Here is a 16,848-nt window from a genome sequence, read left to right on the forward strand (position 1 = left end):
GGAAAATATATCTGTGGCAAAATCCACAAGTGTTTATGGAGTCTCACTGTGGTGGGCCAAACCCTGCAGCCCTCATTCATGCTAATATGCATGGAGTTTTAATAGGGAGTTCCCAGAACGGTGCTGGATAAATAATGCATGAGGACCAGAGGATTTAGAGAGACAGCAACAACTGTCAGGAGTTAAGCCTTTGGGAAATTGCTCCTCATGTCCCCTTGAAGCTGGCAAAACTTTGCTGCACTCAGCTGTTCCTTCCACAGCCAGTGGTACCACATGGCTGCAGTATGCTGTATTTCATGATAATGTCCTTGTGCATCTCCCGTTGTAATAGAGCAAGACAAAAGTTTTGCAAGAAATTTAAATTTGCATCTTGGAAACCCTTGGTCCTGAAAGATAAATGTTCGCAGGAGGAGGCTGAGAGCACTCTGCAGGATCCTGTTTCGACCCCAGATGAAGCTCAAGGCGTATGAGGAAGGCTCCTGTGCCGCCTGGGAGAGGCTCAGCCTGTACCCAGCCACTTGCGCCAGGGCGCAGGAGTGGGCTTGCGACAATGCGCTATGTGGTGTGGTGCAGTCAGTGCATCCATGAGATTTGGTTAGATTTCCTAATCCAAGCTGCCATATCGAGTGCAGGGGGATGGTGTTTTAATCAGGCTCTGCTTCATCAGCCTCAGCAGATTGACCAACTGACCTGAGACAAGTGTAGAGATGGGCTCTTCCAAAACTGAGTGCTGGATCAGAAAGATAGTTCCTCTGCCTCCCCAATTCCTTCCTCTGTGTCACCAGTAATCCAAACTGGAGCTGATCTCATATTTTGCTGTTCTCTGTCTTCACTGGCGCAGTATGCACACAGGTGCTTTTAGTAGGCAGGTAGTTGTAACAGTGAACTGGATGCCCTGGTTCCCTGTTGCTTCTGATGCCAGCAGCTTGTGGGGAGGGAAGCAAGTACAACTAAAAATAGAAAAGGAAGGAAGGAATAACTTATTAAAGAACGTGGGAAGGCGAGGCTTTTGTACTTTGCGTACTTTGAGTTCTCACTGTGGATTTGTGCACTGCGAGTTTTCAGAATTGCCTGTTTGCTGGGAGAGTGATGCCAGCTCTGTGGAGAGAGAGACCTGTTATCATGGCTTCCTGTAATTACTGCTGCAGTCTGCGGCACTTAGAGAATAGGTTATATCAAAGAGCATCCTACATGTTTATGACAGTAGTTGGTCAAGGTCTGCTTGAAAGAAACATTTTCTTCCCTTGAAAAAGGAGATTATATCTACTTAACCCTTTCTTAGCTTCTGTAGTATTCACTGTATATGAGCCTGCACATAGTTTAAACTCTGTGGCAAGGGTTATGGGATCTTTCTAGTCCCCAGAAGGTTTTGTGGAAATGAAAGAAAAGTGAGTTCTTTGTGTTGACTAATAATCTAGTGACGATCCCTGCATTGTGCCCTCTTTTTTAATATAGACATTTACAACAGTCACTTGCTCCAGCTTTAGAGATCTGCTTGTCTCTGTGACTCGATTAGCCTTTTATTCTGTCAGCCCTGTTCTTGCTTCTGAGGAATTGTTTCCTTCTTTGAACAAAAGCCATCATCAGTTCCTGCCTCTCCTCCTCCTTCATCATTTCTTACCTTTCCTGTTTTTCAGCATTCATTTAAGTCAGGACTTGGAGTTTTTCCGTGCAGTTCTCAAGCAGGCTGTGACTCTGAAGGCTTGAAGTTGCAGGTACTCCCAAATCAATGCTAGGCACTCACAAATCAGACCCTCAAGAGTCCCAGCAGTTTTGTCATGGAGAATCTAAACTTCTGGCTGCCAGTGGGATTTGAGGTACACATGTATGAAAACTGCATTTGGAAATCTCCAACCAAGATAAGAACAATTGTCTGGGATGCTGAGTAGCATTCAGTCATGCACAGGGGAAGTTGTGCTGCTTCATCCAGAGCTGTTTGTGATTTTTAGAAAGCGTGCTGGTGGTAGTTTCTATCAATCACAGTAAATGATGCTGGGAAGTCCACTTGGGTGTCCAGTGTGTTGCTTGGCTGGTGCTGGTCCTAGTCCCCTCTATTTTTGTTCAGTCTTTTTTGTTCAGGGCACCACAGGATGAGAATTTGCGAGTAAAGGTGTATGTTTTTCCATGTGATTAAAAAAAAAAATAATCTACCACTGGAACAATCTCTCTTAGTCTCTTAATTTATTTATTTTTTTTTTGTCTCATAGGCTTCTGTCTGTTGAATAGGGTTCTCCTGTTTAAATGTTTTTAGTGCCTATTTAATTAGAAGTTGGAATAGACTCATGAAATTCACAGGGTTGTGTAGCTTGGATCTAAAATATAAATGGGCAGAGCATTCATTCTGCTTTACCCCTTGCCAGATTAGGGTGCTTTTTTGAGCCTGCTTTTTATTTCGTTTCAATGAATTGCAACTGCTCAGAGTAACTGTAAAACACACACAGGTTTTTTTGCATAACAGACGCATGCAAATGATTGTTGAGAGATGTAATTATGTAAAGAAAAGTATATGCCCCTATGCATGCACACATACATCGCAATGCTTTTTGTGGGGCTATTTTTTCACAATACATCTTCATAAGGCTCTTTTTATGATGCTGATTTATTAATATTGTACATTAAGGCTTAAATTGTCAAAGCTGCCTAAGAGATTTGGATGCCCATTTCCCATTAAAGTTAACGAGAAATGAGCTTTGAAAATCTCAACGCAGAAGTGCATGGCACTTTACAGTATGCTCTCCAAAGAAAGAAGTCCCTGCTCTGAAGATACTACAGTGCAAAAGTCCCCCAAATGGAATTCTAATCAGCATAGGACAAAGGAGATTGTAATGGCACAGGTAATAATTTATCACCTATGCCTGCGTTCAGATGTATACCTGATCCAAAATCTTTGGACCTGGGCCCATGAGTGAGGATTTTATATACCTCTGTGAAGATAATTAAATCTGTCCAATACACATATATTCAGCTAACCAGTGAAACTGCTTCCTTCCCACATGTAGGTTGATGGAAAGAGGTGGAAAGCAATTACGATACTTAGTTGCATATATAAAAACAGCAAGTGGGCATTGATTAATGCAGTGATTAATGGACAGGGCTGTGAAGTTTAAGGTCTAAAATACAGGAAGGCATCGGGCCATAGCCCAGAAGAGAGGAACAAGCTCCTGTTATTTCAAGGAATCAACTGTATTAGTCATAAGGACATTTTGAAAATCACACAGTCATCTTGTAAAGTTAATATCAATTTACTTGGCTACTGAAACTCTACTTACAGCATCATTTAACAAGTCTGGTGTTTTCTCAACAAATGTTAAAGTGACAGCAAAGATAAAAGAAGTACCTGTAAGTAAATAATAGGTTTAAAAAGAATACTTTTCCCTCCTTCAGTTATATCACCGTATTCATTTTGTGTTGGTTTTAAACTGGAGTCAGGCAATAAGAAGAGCTAGGTTAGACCACCCTGCTGTAAAAAGCTTGATGCAATTAATACAGTCTGTCTAGAAAGCAGTATTATTTAAAAAACTTTTATGTTAATGGTATGGTATGCACTCAGCACATTTCTTGCTAGAACAAGAAGCAAGCTTTGTTCACTCCAGACTGGGTTTTATTAACACAGGAGGATCAATGGAAAACAAAACAGTAATCAGAGTGGAGAATGCAAACTCATCCAGCAAAAACCTTCAACTCATCAAGTCCCAGGATGATGGCTGATACTCTACTTTTCATATTTTGTTGAGTGGAATCTCAAAAAAAAAAATAAAATAGAAGAGTCCACTAATACTTGATTTCTGATCAGCACTAGGTGCTTTTTTGGGAGGATAGAGAGGAACTGGGTATATGTGTCTGAGGGCAGACAGAGACCTATAGTTTCCCTGAGACCCTTTGTAAATGTATCGTTTCATCTTGCTGCATAAAGAAGAGGTTTGCATAAAGTACTGGCTAACATTCAGGAGACATGGCCCTATTAGTCATGGTTACATGTATTTATTTATTTTAGTGAAATAGTTAATGCATGCTACAGTAGAATTGACTTTGTAGACAGTACTTACAGAGTGCAGGGATGTGTGAGAGATGTATATGCTACAAATGGTAATGCATCAGTCTGAGTATATGCATCCATCTTTTCATCTGTCTATCAATCTATGTGTTCATCCATCTATCCAAGTATTAAAATCATATGTGACCTGTCTATCTATGCAGCTCTCTGTCTCACCAGATATTAAAATAATATCCAAACTCAAAATAGATGGATCTAATCACAAACTGATTTTTTGACTGAATGGTGTGTTTGTTAAGAGGCGGCGAAGAGACCTTAAGACAGCAAAGAGACAACTAAAATTAGGGTGCTGCATGGGGCAGTGGCATTGGCAATTTGAGCATGGCTGAGGCTTTGTTCTAGACAGATGCCCGATCAGTATAATTTTGTAAGTCCTAATCATGTCAAGTTAAGAACCAGCAGGAGCAATAGTGGTATTTAAAGGTGCTTTAAAGTGGATGCCTGCCATTTCCAGACATCCCAGGAAAAAAGTCCTTAATTGCAATATTAATGGGTAGAACTGAATCTGGTAGTCGTGGGACAAAAGGATTTAAGGCAACGTTGACTGCAGTACAGACAATGGCTTCAACATTGAGAGAGTTAACTCAATCGCATACCACTACGCTGAGCCCAAGAGCCTGAACTCTTCAAACGCTCCAAATGGAGAGCTAAATCAAAGAATCCTGTTTCAAATCCATCCAAGATGTTGCTGTTTTTCTCCTCTGACAGGAGAAGCATTTGGAAGTGCAGTTTCTTTCTTTTTTTATAGCTGTCTTAAAAAGGAGTTAGGATGTTTAGCACAGCTGGTGCTCATTACATTATGCACTATCAATAAAATAGCATGTGTAATTAATTTTTAATGCAGTGCTGTATGCAGCGCTTTAAAGCAGTTACTGTATGGGGAGAGCCGACACCGGTCACTGACATCAGAAATATTGAAATAGAGGGCTAGATTTTGCATTTTTAAAGGGTGTATGTGCGAGTGGGGGAAGGGTAATTCCCAGCCAGCAATTCTCTGACCACAATCAAATTTAAAAATATAGGAACAAGATGGATGAAGGTGATTTTATAATTTGCTTATTGGAATGAACAAATTTATTTCCTTTTAGAGTTTGCTGAGCGATGGCTGGGATAGGAATAGGTGACTTCAGAGTATAGGTAAGCACATAGGGACTATACAGCAACTGATCCATCTTTGTTAAAGCACAAATAGACTTTGGTGGTATCAGGTGGGAGATGAGGCAAAAGGGGAGGTCATGGGAAAGCAAGGGAAGGACATTTCTGTTCTATCTCATTGAGGTTTTTCTTTTTTTTTTTTTTTTGGTTTTGGTTTTGGTTTTGTTTTTTACAGAACTCCTTTCTTGTGCCTTTTTGCCATTACTAAAACCTCTCTTTTTACCCCCTTGATTTATTAGATATTTGGGAGTATCAGTAGTTTGGAAAGGAGAGAGTAGCTTGGTTACAAAAATGCACCACTGATACTAAGGTGCCTGCTGCTTTGACAGAAGACCCAAACAAATCACAGGGTCTTCTTTTGGTGTTTGTGCAGTATTTTCCAGCAGACACCAGCATAAATAAAGTCTGCCTTAATGGGGTGCAACAGGCACTACTGTAGCTTTGGGCAGCCATTTTGTCCAGAAACACCTTGGTTGTCCGAAGGAGGAGCAGACCCGTTCTTAAAGTTGTAGCATGGTGCGTGTTCATAATCAGCAAAGAGGCAGGAATGCCTTTCATGTTTGTGCAGCAGAGTAACCAGCAGGGATGGTTTGTAGGATAGGACCAGCCTCTCTCTGCTGACACCTCCTTCCCACCCTTTTCAGGGAGTTGAATGCCTCTTGGTGAACACTTCCTAAAAAGAGAAGAAATCAAATGCAGGAAGAGAAGGAAGGAAGCAATCACCTACAAAGCGACAAAATTAGGGGTAGTGTTTGTCAGGTGCCTTGCCTTTTGGTTGGGCAACGCACCAGCTAAGAGCCGATTTTTTTTTTTAATACACATGCACGAGGCATAAATGTTTGCAATTATTCTTTCTTTCTCTCAGTAAATTGCCATTCATTTGTACATAGCATATGCTAAACAGTTCACTTGTACAGCCTCACCTGGCGTATTCAGGATGTTTTCTTCTGCCCCTTCAGCGGTAGCTTTTTGTCATCACTTTTCTTCTTGCTTTCTAACAGATATGTGCGGATGTGTTTGTGTCTGAGCCAGGAAGTGGATTGGGCTGTTCAGCTTGTGAGAACAGAGATAAATCTCTTGCGTACAAATATAATGCTCAGCGTCAAAGGAAGTAGAGCAAGCCATGGTGTATGGTGTAGGTAGTTGTGATGAGAACCACTCTTAGTTCACAAGCCAGAGCGGGAAAAGTGGAGGCAACAGTGAGGCATTGTACATTTTGTAATGAAATAGCTTTATTTTATTTTATCTAGAGGAATTGGATCACATATTCCTGAGGTGGCTCAGGTTTAGGCCAGAGAGCTGCAAAAAAATACCGTGTCCCTCCAGAGCTGCCTAATTCAGAGGACTGGGGTTCTTTTTTCTTTGCTGAGTCCTTCATAAAAATAGATAAAAGGAAGAGTTCTGTGCTCAGATGGGATGCTTTATGTTCAGAAAGGGATTTGAGTCAAAGAAGCCATGCTGATGCACCTTGCGTGTGCCCCACTGGGCTCCTGTGTGCTGCATGTTGGTCCTTCTTTCTGCTGAGCAGCAAACAGCTGAGCAAGTGTTAGCAACATACGCTTTTATGCTGTTTGCTTTCTTTTGGACAGGCTTTTCTCAAGCATTTTTACAGTGTGTACAGAAATCTGGTAGGCTAGAGTATGGTATGTGCTTTTGCTATCTTTATTTCCCTCCTGGTTTTGTCTTAATCAAACCACTGCTATGTGTCCCTGTTCCAGCTAACACAACCTACCATAGCACAAGCTGGGGAAGCCGGGTTCAATGAGTCAGTAAAAATGCACTTGGAAGGAAGCAGGAAAAAATCCCACGTAGTGAAGGCTTACATTTTTTGTGAATTCAGCTGTAAGTGTCAGAGGTCCTGGGACTCCTGGAATGAGGTTAATGCAGGCACTAAGCAAGGCAGTGGGGAGACACAGGTGCTGGAAACGCCATGAAACAGTGCTTTCTAAATTATTGTCTTTGCTATTAACATAAAGAATCTCTGGTTAGAGAGAGGCCAGTTTGCACAACATACCTGCAGCTTTTATGCTTGTTTAAATGTCACTTGGCTATTTGGAGCCAATTGTAAATGTATTATTTTCAGTATGTCCCCTGGCAATGTGAGGGGAGCAGCCTGTCCTTTCCGTGTGTCAGACTGTCTCCTTGCATGTCCTGTATTGACCTAGATTACTTCATGTGAGACCCAGATCTAAACCTGATCTTTACATCTCCTCCATGGCTGCGTGACAAGCATGATGCTTCCAGAGTGTGCTGTACCATGCCAGCAGTCCACTGAGGGATGGGTTAGGGACCACCTAGGGATGCTTAGCTGAGCATCTTTCTACGAGGTGTTTTGCGGCTTCAGTGGTGTTGTACTGTTATGCCAGCTGTGAACATCATCTGTGGAATTCAGGAATGTACAGAGATTTAAGTAAGAATCAGATACATACATACCATTTAAAACGGTCCATTGTGATGAGGATGGAAAACAAAAATTTATGGAACCTTGCAAGACCTCAGCATAGCACCAGCACCCTTTGCCTGCGGGGGAACTTTTTTTTAGTTTGCATCTTCTAACAGATATTTGGGTTATTTTTTCCTTCTCTCTGTTTGAACAGGGAGAGAGCAAGTTCATTTATTATGGCACAGACAGGCTTATAATGCAAACTCTGTCCAAAAATTAGGTCTGAGTGTTTAAGGATTGATTAATCCAAATCCTTTACAAAAATGCGCGAACTGTTGATTAAACTGGGAATAGGATCATTGTGGTTTTGCCTGCAGTGAGGACAAGACTAGTGAGCAACTTTGCCTTTTTGCAAAACCTTATAAAATATAATAATAAAAGAGATTCTTTCTCTATTCTTATCTGTTTTCTCCTTAAACTGACCATACCTCCAATGTAAATTTTAGGTAGCACCTTAAAAGCTCTGTAGACTATTGAAGCCAAATACTTCATAATCATTATCAATAGATACATAGAATATTTATAAAATAATCCTGTGAAATTCCTGTAAACTCCCTGCCAATTTCCTTCGTACTTTCTCTGCACATTCTCCACGAGGAGCGGTGTGAAAGCTGCAGTGGTGCTAGCTCCTGCCTCCACCACTACTGTCAATGTTCATTAGTGCAGTTGAGCACACTCATAAACGTCTGAGCTGTTCCCATATTTAGAGATCTCTAGCCAGCAAATCTTCCCTTTTTGACTAAAAACCCAGTGGTCAGGGTTTGAGGTGGGCGCTTGAGGTACAATTTTAATTCTGTGTCCTGGTATCATCCAGAGCTGTAAGGAAGAGTGTGTGGGAGACAGCACCATCAGTGCCTTAAATAATTTTCTCCTTGTCCTTTCCTGTTAAGTTTGCCAGGCCATGTTTTGTGGTTATAAGCTGAGATTTCTTAAATTTGTTTTCTTCTTAATAGGTAAAGATGAGTGAATGCTGTTTCTCACTTTCTCCTCACTCTTTCTTCACAGATGTCTTTGCTTTCTGGGGCCAGCTGGGACTACTGGGGAGGTATTACCCATGGGATTTCTTTGCCCCAGGCTTAGATTTGCCCCTCTGCATGGCAGCACAGGACTGGATTGCATATAGCTCCTTCTCAGCAAGTCCCAGTGAGTCACCATCCTGCTTGTTAGGCTGTCTGATGGGAAGAGGCTGCTCTGCCTGTGGCAGCCCCAGCCACGGAGCTTCTCCCCATCTGCACCTTTCCCTTCCCTTGCTCTGCCCCAAACATTCATACTTCTTTCTTTTTTTAATATATCGTTTAAATTTTGCCATCAAGTAGGTCCTTCATTCATTGCTGTCACTGCCAGTGGTCCCTGCAGTAATAATTGCAGCATTTTTTCCTGAAAATCAAGTCCAAAGTGAATTTGCTGGGTTTTGCGTGTTTTGTTTTGTTTTTTTCTTTAACTTCACATTTTTTTAAGTGGAAATGACTGCTGAAAGTAAACACAGCTTGCAACGGACAAACTTATTGGGCCAGCATGAATTTCCTTAATAAGCTGAGGTATGTGTGTGCGCGCGCGTGTGTTTTTCCCCCCTTAAACTTGCAATAAGAGTGCTGTCTCTTTAAATCCTAACTCAAACTTTACTGGCGATTTTACAGAGCCTGGTTTCATTTATAGTGGAGCCAGACTTGCTGTGTGAGAGCCGTCCGCATGCTGGAATTAGTCTTAAGCTCGCTTCTGTGGCGTTGCCAAATTCCATGTTTGTGTTTTATTTAGAATTCTTTTCACGGCCAGTCGAATCTGTTCAGGCACACATAGGCAGTGTTGCGCCCCATGGAGAAAATAAGCAAGTTTGCGTTTTCTTTGGCATAGGCCATGGCCACAAAAGACTGTGGTCTAAAAAAACATTTTTTAAAAGCTATTTTAACCCATAACAGATGTATAAAGTAGGCACACGCATGCCAGCTTCCTTAGTTTTAATTAAAAAATAATTACGGCTTTAATGGGATGCTAGTGACAAATTTGGATGAATGGTGGGTGACATTATCTCAAGGCTTGCTTCAACTTATAAATTAGTACATTTCTCTTGGCCAGTGGTACAGATGAAATTAAACGAAGGAGCAGATTAATATTTCTTAAAGTTACATTGAACCAAATGAAAAATCAAATCAAATAACCGAAGGCCCCTTCCTCCCTCTCTTGCTTAGATTCCTGTTTGCATGAGATCACAGAACATGCAGGAAAGGTTATTTTCCCTGGCTGATAAACGATCTGGCTAACGATAAACTGAGCTTAGGTTTGCAAGGTACCTGTCCCTTTTGTAATTTCACATCGGTAGCCACATTGCCAAATTATAGTGATTAATGTCAGCAGGCGCTTCTATTTATAGCCACATCTAACTAGCTAACACAGTACCTCCAAGCCAGGAAATCTTAAATATAAAACAATCCCTACATGCTGCATGTTGCAATGGTTCTCTCTCTACACCTCGGCTAACTGCCTGCCTTTTGGGCTGCAATGCCGGCTGTGATTCTTCACATCTTTAGGCTATTTTCAATTTGGGGCTTTTAAGGCTCACCAGAACTGGGTTAGATGCACAGGCTTGCACAGGTAACAACAGTTTATATTTATGAAGAAATCAACAAAGGAGTAATAAACATGTAATGAGCTAACCCCAGATGGTATCTTTGCTGTTATTACAGTCAGGTGTATGCAGAGCTGGAGAAGTGAGAGGGAAGGATCAGCATGGGAGGCTGTGGATATTGAAGGAGGAGGAGAGGTCTGATGGAGTCACTGGAAAAAGTGTCTACCCTCTTTCCACGCAAGCCTCCATCCCACCTATGGACACCCTAAATAGGTGCTGAGAAGGAGACGTGATAAAGCTGCACAAGTTTGCAGGGCGTGCAGCAGAACCACATTTCCTCTGGACTTGCTCATCCCACCTGGGTACTTTCCAGCAGCAAAGGCAGCCCAGTGCGGGATGGGGCTTTCTGGATGGGAGCAGATGATGGCTTCGTGATCTATGGCACAGGCAGACGAGGATCATTTTGTTTGCCATTCTCAGATGGCATTCTTTCATGAAACTTTTCATCTGCTTAACATTTAGCTCTCCTTACAAAACCACCCTGAAATGCTGCAGATACATGTAATCTAAATGATGAGAGCTCTTCTTCACTCAGGCATTGCCAGTTTTCTATAACAAACATATTACATTGTTTCATCATTAAAATATAAAAGCAAATTTTGGAAAAAGCAATTGATGAAAGAGTATCAGGTGTTTGGTGGGTAGCTGCTCACCTTCCCCTAGACCAGTCCAGATTTGTCTTGTGGTCATCTACAGATGTTTTGCTACTAATTTCCAGGCAAATGTGGCAGAGTGCCCCACCTTGCTTGCTGAAAGCTGTCTGCCATTTTAAGTTGAAGAAACCCAGCAAGAGGAAGCTGCTTGGTTTAAGCTAGTCTGGAGAACGTGAGCTCCTCAGGGGGATCTGTTTGGTCGCTCCAGGAGAGCAGTGTCTCTCCTTGGTGTGCAGGATGTCCATTGCCTGAAGCTGAACCAAGCCAGACTCTCCAAAGATACAATTCTTAAGCTTTGTTTAACTGCAACAAAAGAGACAGATATTTTCCTTTGTTGATTGAATGAGGATTTCTGTGGTAACATTTTCCTGAGCTTGAATTCCTCATGAGTGAAAATGAAGTTCCAACATTAAAAACATGAGTCACGCAGTGCAGATGAGAGTCATTTTTGCATTCCTGGAATTTTTGAAAGGGAAACATTACATTCACGATAATCCTTTCAATTATACCTTATTGCTAAAATAATCCATGAGACATTCTGCAGTAGAGCCCTCTGCTATTTGGTTACAGTTGAGGCTTTGAAAATAGCACCTGAAAGCTTTTAGACTCCTGTGTGTCAGTATCTTAATTTTCTTTTTATGTTGCTGCACATAGGATGGTCTGGTGTCTTTTTTATTTACTCCTTAGGATTTTTTTGTTTAATAAATAAGGCTAATATGATTTGTTCTGATCTGTCTCAAGTATCTAATTGCTGCTGTAGAGAATGATTAATGTCCAGTTGAAAGGATTCCACATCTATAAATGAGAACTGAAAGCAGATGTTAGTTTGATGAACGTGTGCTGCCCATTCCTTGTCTGCACTGGCTCCGAGAGCAGGCTGCCGAGGTATTGCTATCTATCAAAAGAGAGATGTTAGATGCCAAATACAGTTCAGAGTCACACACCCATCACGAGCTGAGTGAACAGTTAACAAATAATGTATCCCAGATAGTTTTTTTCTTTGCTTGTGAAATATCTATACTCAAGACAGTGTTATCCTCAAGTTGTCAGAAGTACTTGACAAACTTCAGTTCAGGAGGATGCACTGTGAATTGATTACAACCAGGACATTGTCTCTCAGTTTTTAGTCAGGGGGTAGCATTGGTATGTTGTCCACAGGCAGGTAAGTTCAGTTTCCAGTGCTATTGCGTGTGCAGTGCTGATTCTGCAGTTAATTCAACCCATAGGAAAAAAAAAGAAGCAGCTGATAACTGTTCTGTTTTCTATCTGTGGACTGGCTAGGTGCTCAAGCATTTCTGGCAAGTCAGGCCAATTGCTTTTCAGAGTTCGCTAGACTGAGTTCATGCAGGTCTGTGGAGAGCAGACAGTAAAAGAAGTGAAAGGCTGAATTGCCTGGGCACGAGATCAGATTTTGTAGCATCCAGCCAACTTTGACATGTACCTGCACACAATAAGTGCAACAGATTTTTAGGTAACAGCAGGTACAAACAGTATCTTTCTGCATGGGCTCTCCAGTTTGGTAATGCATGATGCTTTACAGTCCTTTCACAAGTGGTGCTCTCTTGGCCTTTGTGGTTCATCTCCCTGGACAGTGTGTAACAGCAGGTTAGCAGCCAGTGCGTGCCAGAGTGGAAGAGGAGAAATTTTGGCCAAGGGCATGCATTTCTGATAATGGCAGTAGGATTGTCAGTGTTTCCAAAAAACTGAGAGCGCTTGCTTTTTAAAGCCTCTTCAAAAATCTTCCCTGTACTTTTAAAATGTTCACCAGGATTACTGTGAATGAAAGAGAAAAAATAGTTAGCTTAACAGATTTAATCACTTTGATTTTTTTTTTTTTTTTTTCCTGTGAAATAGTCTTTGTATTTTTATTTTTTGTTAAATCACTATTCAGGTAATGTCTATGACTAGAACGCTATTTCACAGATGGACAGATGGAGATGTAAAGGCCAGGACAAATCTTTCTTGCTGTCCTTAAATCAGGCTGACTTGGGATGTGTTTATGGCAGGAGGAGAAGGAAAGAGAGAGAGCAGAGGAGGATAAAAGGGACAGAGAAAGAACTTGGAGTCATGGAGAAGGATAGATACTGGCATCCCAGAGCTCTGGCTGCGTCAGCTTCTGTACTGTAGTCATGTCAAAATTACAGCAAAGAGGAATACTTCCAGTGGGACCTTCCATCCTCTGGCACCTGAATAGGACTCTACATACAGCAGGCAGGTGAGACAGAGGAGAGACTGGTTTTACATTTAGCTTTTCCATTTGGGATGTAACTATAACAACATTAATTTGGATATAATTATTTCTTAAAATTGTTGGATTTTGTTTCACAGTACTGAACTGAACAGTGAAACTTTTTCAATTAAATTAACTATTCTTTACTGGGGTAAACCTTGGCCTTTTAGATTGTTTCTGATGACTTTTCCTGACCTGTATCTACCTGACTCTGCTATAATGTCAATAGTTCCCAACTGATACCTCACAAAGTGACTGGAAATCTCAAAGGGGCCTAAAGTAAAATAAATGGTAGCTCACTCCCTAGCAGGTCACACTTTCAAGTTATTAAAAAATGAAGCCTGCTTTTTGTTTTCCTTTACTTCTTTTCTTAGAGAAGTTGCCTTTACTTGCTTTCTTTTCTTAGAGAGAAGAAATGTAATTAATGCAAGTAGGACTATCCTAAATTAAGCTGGTGAGATACTCATGTGGCTGATATCATTACTGGTCAGTCTGTAGCACATGGTAAACTTAATTTCTGTGGAGGATAGCCAGGACTGAAGTCAAGAGATGGGGCACAGCTTACAGTGCAGTCAGCAAAACGTGTTGGAGTTGCTTTTGGTGCAGTCTCCCAACTGCTTGTTCCTGCATCCTTACATTAGATAGGAGAAGACATCCTTGAGCAAATCTGTAAAGAAAGCTATCCTTTGAAACATGATGGCTTTCCTCATTGCAATGAACTCAGCCTGCTGAATGAGCTGCAAATGTGTAATTTTTGCAGGACAGGGCTTGTCTGCAGTATTTTTATTGTTTTTGGAAGTGGTCACTAGAGCAAATACATATGTGCTATGAGTCAATATTGGTTTGCTCTGGCCGCTTCTTAGCAGGTTTTCCTATGACTAAAGGTGTGCCTGGCCCTGAGCAAATTGTGGAACTCCCTTGTGTTGGCAGTGGGAAGGTGTAAAGTGGTTGGGAACTTCATGTGGGGTACATAACCCAGTGCACATCAGGGGCTCAGCATCTTTGCTCTGCACGAGCAGATACTTTGTTTGCCTTACACAACTGAGGGCATGGCTGTCAGTTTTAATTGTGTCTAAAATCAAAGCAGAACACCGCACAAGGAGCGTTCCTTGCAAAAGGCAGCCTTAGGAAACCAACAACAGGCTGTCTTTACAGGTGGAAGAAATGAAAGCATTCCTGTCCAGGAGTCCCCAGTGATATCAATGTAAGGACCCTGTATATGGCTAAAAAAGGAAAATCCATGTTGAAAAATAGTCAGTGGATTTGAAAACTTGCTCTATGCTTTTATTGCTATATAGTGAAAAGTATTGATAAGAGAAGGAGGTTCTTGTATTGGATGTCCTGTTTCCTACAGTTTGGAAACTCTAAATGCAAGCCTCCATTGAAATTACCCTGAAATTATCTTGGAAAAGTCCCATAATTTCTCCATGGAAAGCCTTCCGCCAATTCAGTAAGGAATTCCAACTCTTCATTCTCTGATGAGAGTGTTATCAGAATAAACTTGAAAGTTTCTGAGGTGCTCAGATAGTAAAATAACAAAAAGCTCCAGTAACATATAAAATGAGAATTGTTTAGGCCTTTTTTTTGAGGAATTGCTCAACCTGGGATTTATTGGATGTGATGGAAAGGAGGCTGAGGCCACTGATGGTGAGTGATGTTTGTCCAGCTGTTACTGTGTTTAAAATAGTCACAAGTGTATAAGAGGTACTGCTGTTACTCCTCTCTGTGAACGGTGGATTAAATTGTGCTCTCAGGTACAGCAGCTCAAGACCATTGCAAATTAAGCCACTGGAAATCAACGGGGTTGCACATTTGTAACTGAGATCAGAATTTGGCTTGGCCTTGTGTGGTGCTCTGTGTGTTAATTCTTGCATCTAAACCTGGAAGAAATGGCTTTTTTATTACAGCAGTGCTTGAAGAGACCCCAGGAAAGTAAGGTGTAAATATTAGAGGCTGCCAACAGCTAGTGGCAGTTTCGGCCTAATAAACTGGAAGTAAATAACTTGGTGATTAGCTGGAATTGGCAGGCCACTTAAACACAGCGCTGACTGGGTACGTGGTTTTCGCTGTTCATACCTTAATACTGTATAACAGTACAGATAGATGCCTGGAAGATATATGAGCCTCAGCAGAACTTGTTCTGAATCTACCTTGACACATCTATTTGTGAATAATCTCAATGATAATAACAACAACCATAAGTACTTAGTTAGAACCTTTCATCCCAAGGAGCCCTGAGCACTTCTAATTTGAAGAGTGAGCAAACAATAAAGAAAAAAATTCGAGGCATTAGAGCAAGGATAGGTTTGCAGCTCAAATGCTGAACTGGGAAGCCATTGTAAATTGGGGATCCTTGCTGCTGCCTCCTCCTTTCCACACCCCTTCCCCCCAGTCCCCCCGTGAACTTGGCTAGCTCCCTTTCCACCCAGTGTGTCTCTGTAGTAAGGCCTTGTGAGGCTTAATCTCAGGCAAGCAGGTATGCGGATAAAGCAAGCAGTGAAAGACTCTAAACAGAATTATTGTGAATAGACTAATAGACTTGTATGTTCAGAGAAATTCAACCCATGGAGATTCATTCTAGGAAGAAATACGATGAAATAGCAAGGGAATAAATGAACTCTTACAGGGCAGGACGTAGATGAAGTCCATGGGAGTTATCTGAAAAATCAATTGCTATTGATTCAGTGAGCATTAGATCAGGCTTCTTGCTCTCTGGCTGCCATTAAGTTGTATTTCAAGAGACAACAGGGCATTTTGGCAAGGGCAGTAAGAGGTAGTTTGGCACAGTCCACTCATTTTTGCCACTGCCATGCTTCTCTGTCTGCTTACATGTGTGTAATGTAAGTAACAAGAGAAGATTCTGGTTTGGTTGTCATTTGCTGCCTTTCTGAGTTACACTTTAAGCTCTAATACACAGGCTTGCTTTAACATTTTGTTGCTCGCCTGGATGACTTTACTTTTTCCTTTGCAGCAATGAGGTTCTGCTGCAAGGAGGAATTCCCCTTTCCTATGTAATAAAGTGACCAGACTGGGTTGGCACTGTGTTCCCAAAGAGAAAAGGATATAAAAGACTCAAACAGGCTCCCTGACAGAATTAATGCTTCACAGTATTGTGTCATTCCTGCAGCCTCTGCTTTTCAGTTACCCATCCCTCTTAGTCATTTTATTAGTCATTATTTTTGGTAATGGGTGTAGCGATCTGGTTTGATTGAAAGCACCAGGGTACAGTGTCCAGGTTTGTTACTTATGAATAGTGGCCATCGTGTTGATGTGTAGATTCCTAAGAATTTAATCTGTGTAGGGGTCAGAGAGTGTAGTGTTTCTTGACTCCTCTGATCTCTGAAGTGTAGTCTTTTGGTGGTTTACAAATGGAGTGATAATCCTTAAAAATGCTGCAACTTGCCTGAGATTGTGCAGCATAGTTCATCTTTGTGGTTTCTCCCAATCAGCCCTCACAGGTGAGTATGACCATTTTACAGGCAGAAAAAACCCCACAGGGCTTGGGCACAGACTTGGTTAGTAAGTTCCCAGCCTCTAGAAATCTTTGTCTGGTCACGTCGCTACATGAACAGCAGAAATAAAATGAATGTATGGTCGAAAGTGATTTGCTCTGGGTTTGGATTAGGCCCATAATCCAGGTCAGCAGTTATCGAATTATCTTGCAGAAGATAAGGGTATTTTGGCCCAAGG

General features: G+C 41.5%; 1 protein-coding gene across 4 annotated transcripts in view; it reads left to right on the plus strand.

The window, feature by feature from the left end:
- Positions 1 to 16,848, plus strand: part of BCL11B (BAF chromatin remodeling complex subunit BCL11B) — a 97,523-nt gene that overhangs the window by 44,477 nt on the left and 36,198 nt on the right. The window lies entirely within an intron of this gene.

This window comes from Strigops habroptila, chromosome 4 (assembly GCF_004027225.2).
Source record: "Strigops habroptila isolate Jane chromosome 4, bStrHab1.2.pri, whole genome shotgun sequence".
NCBI lineage: Eukaryota > Metazoa > Chordata > Aves > Psittaciformes > Psittacidae > Strigops > Strigops habroptila.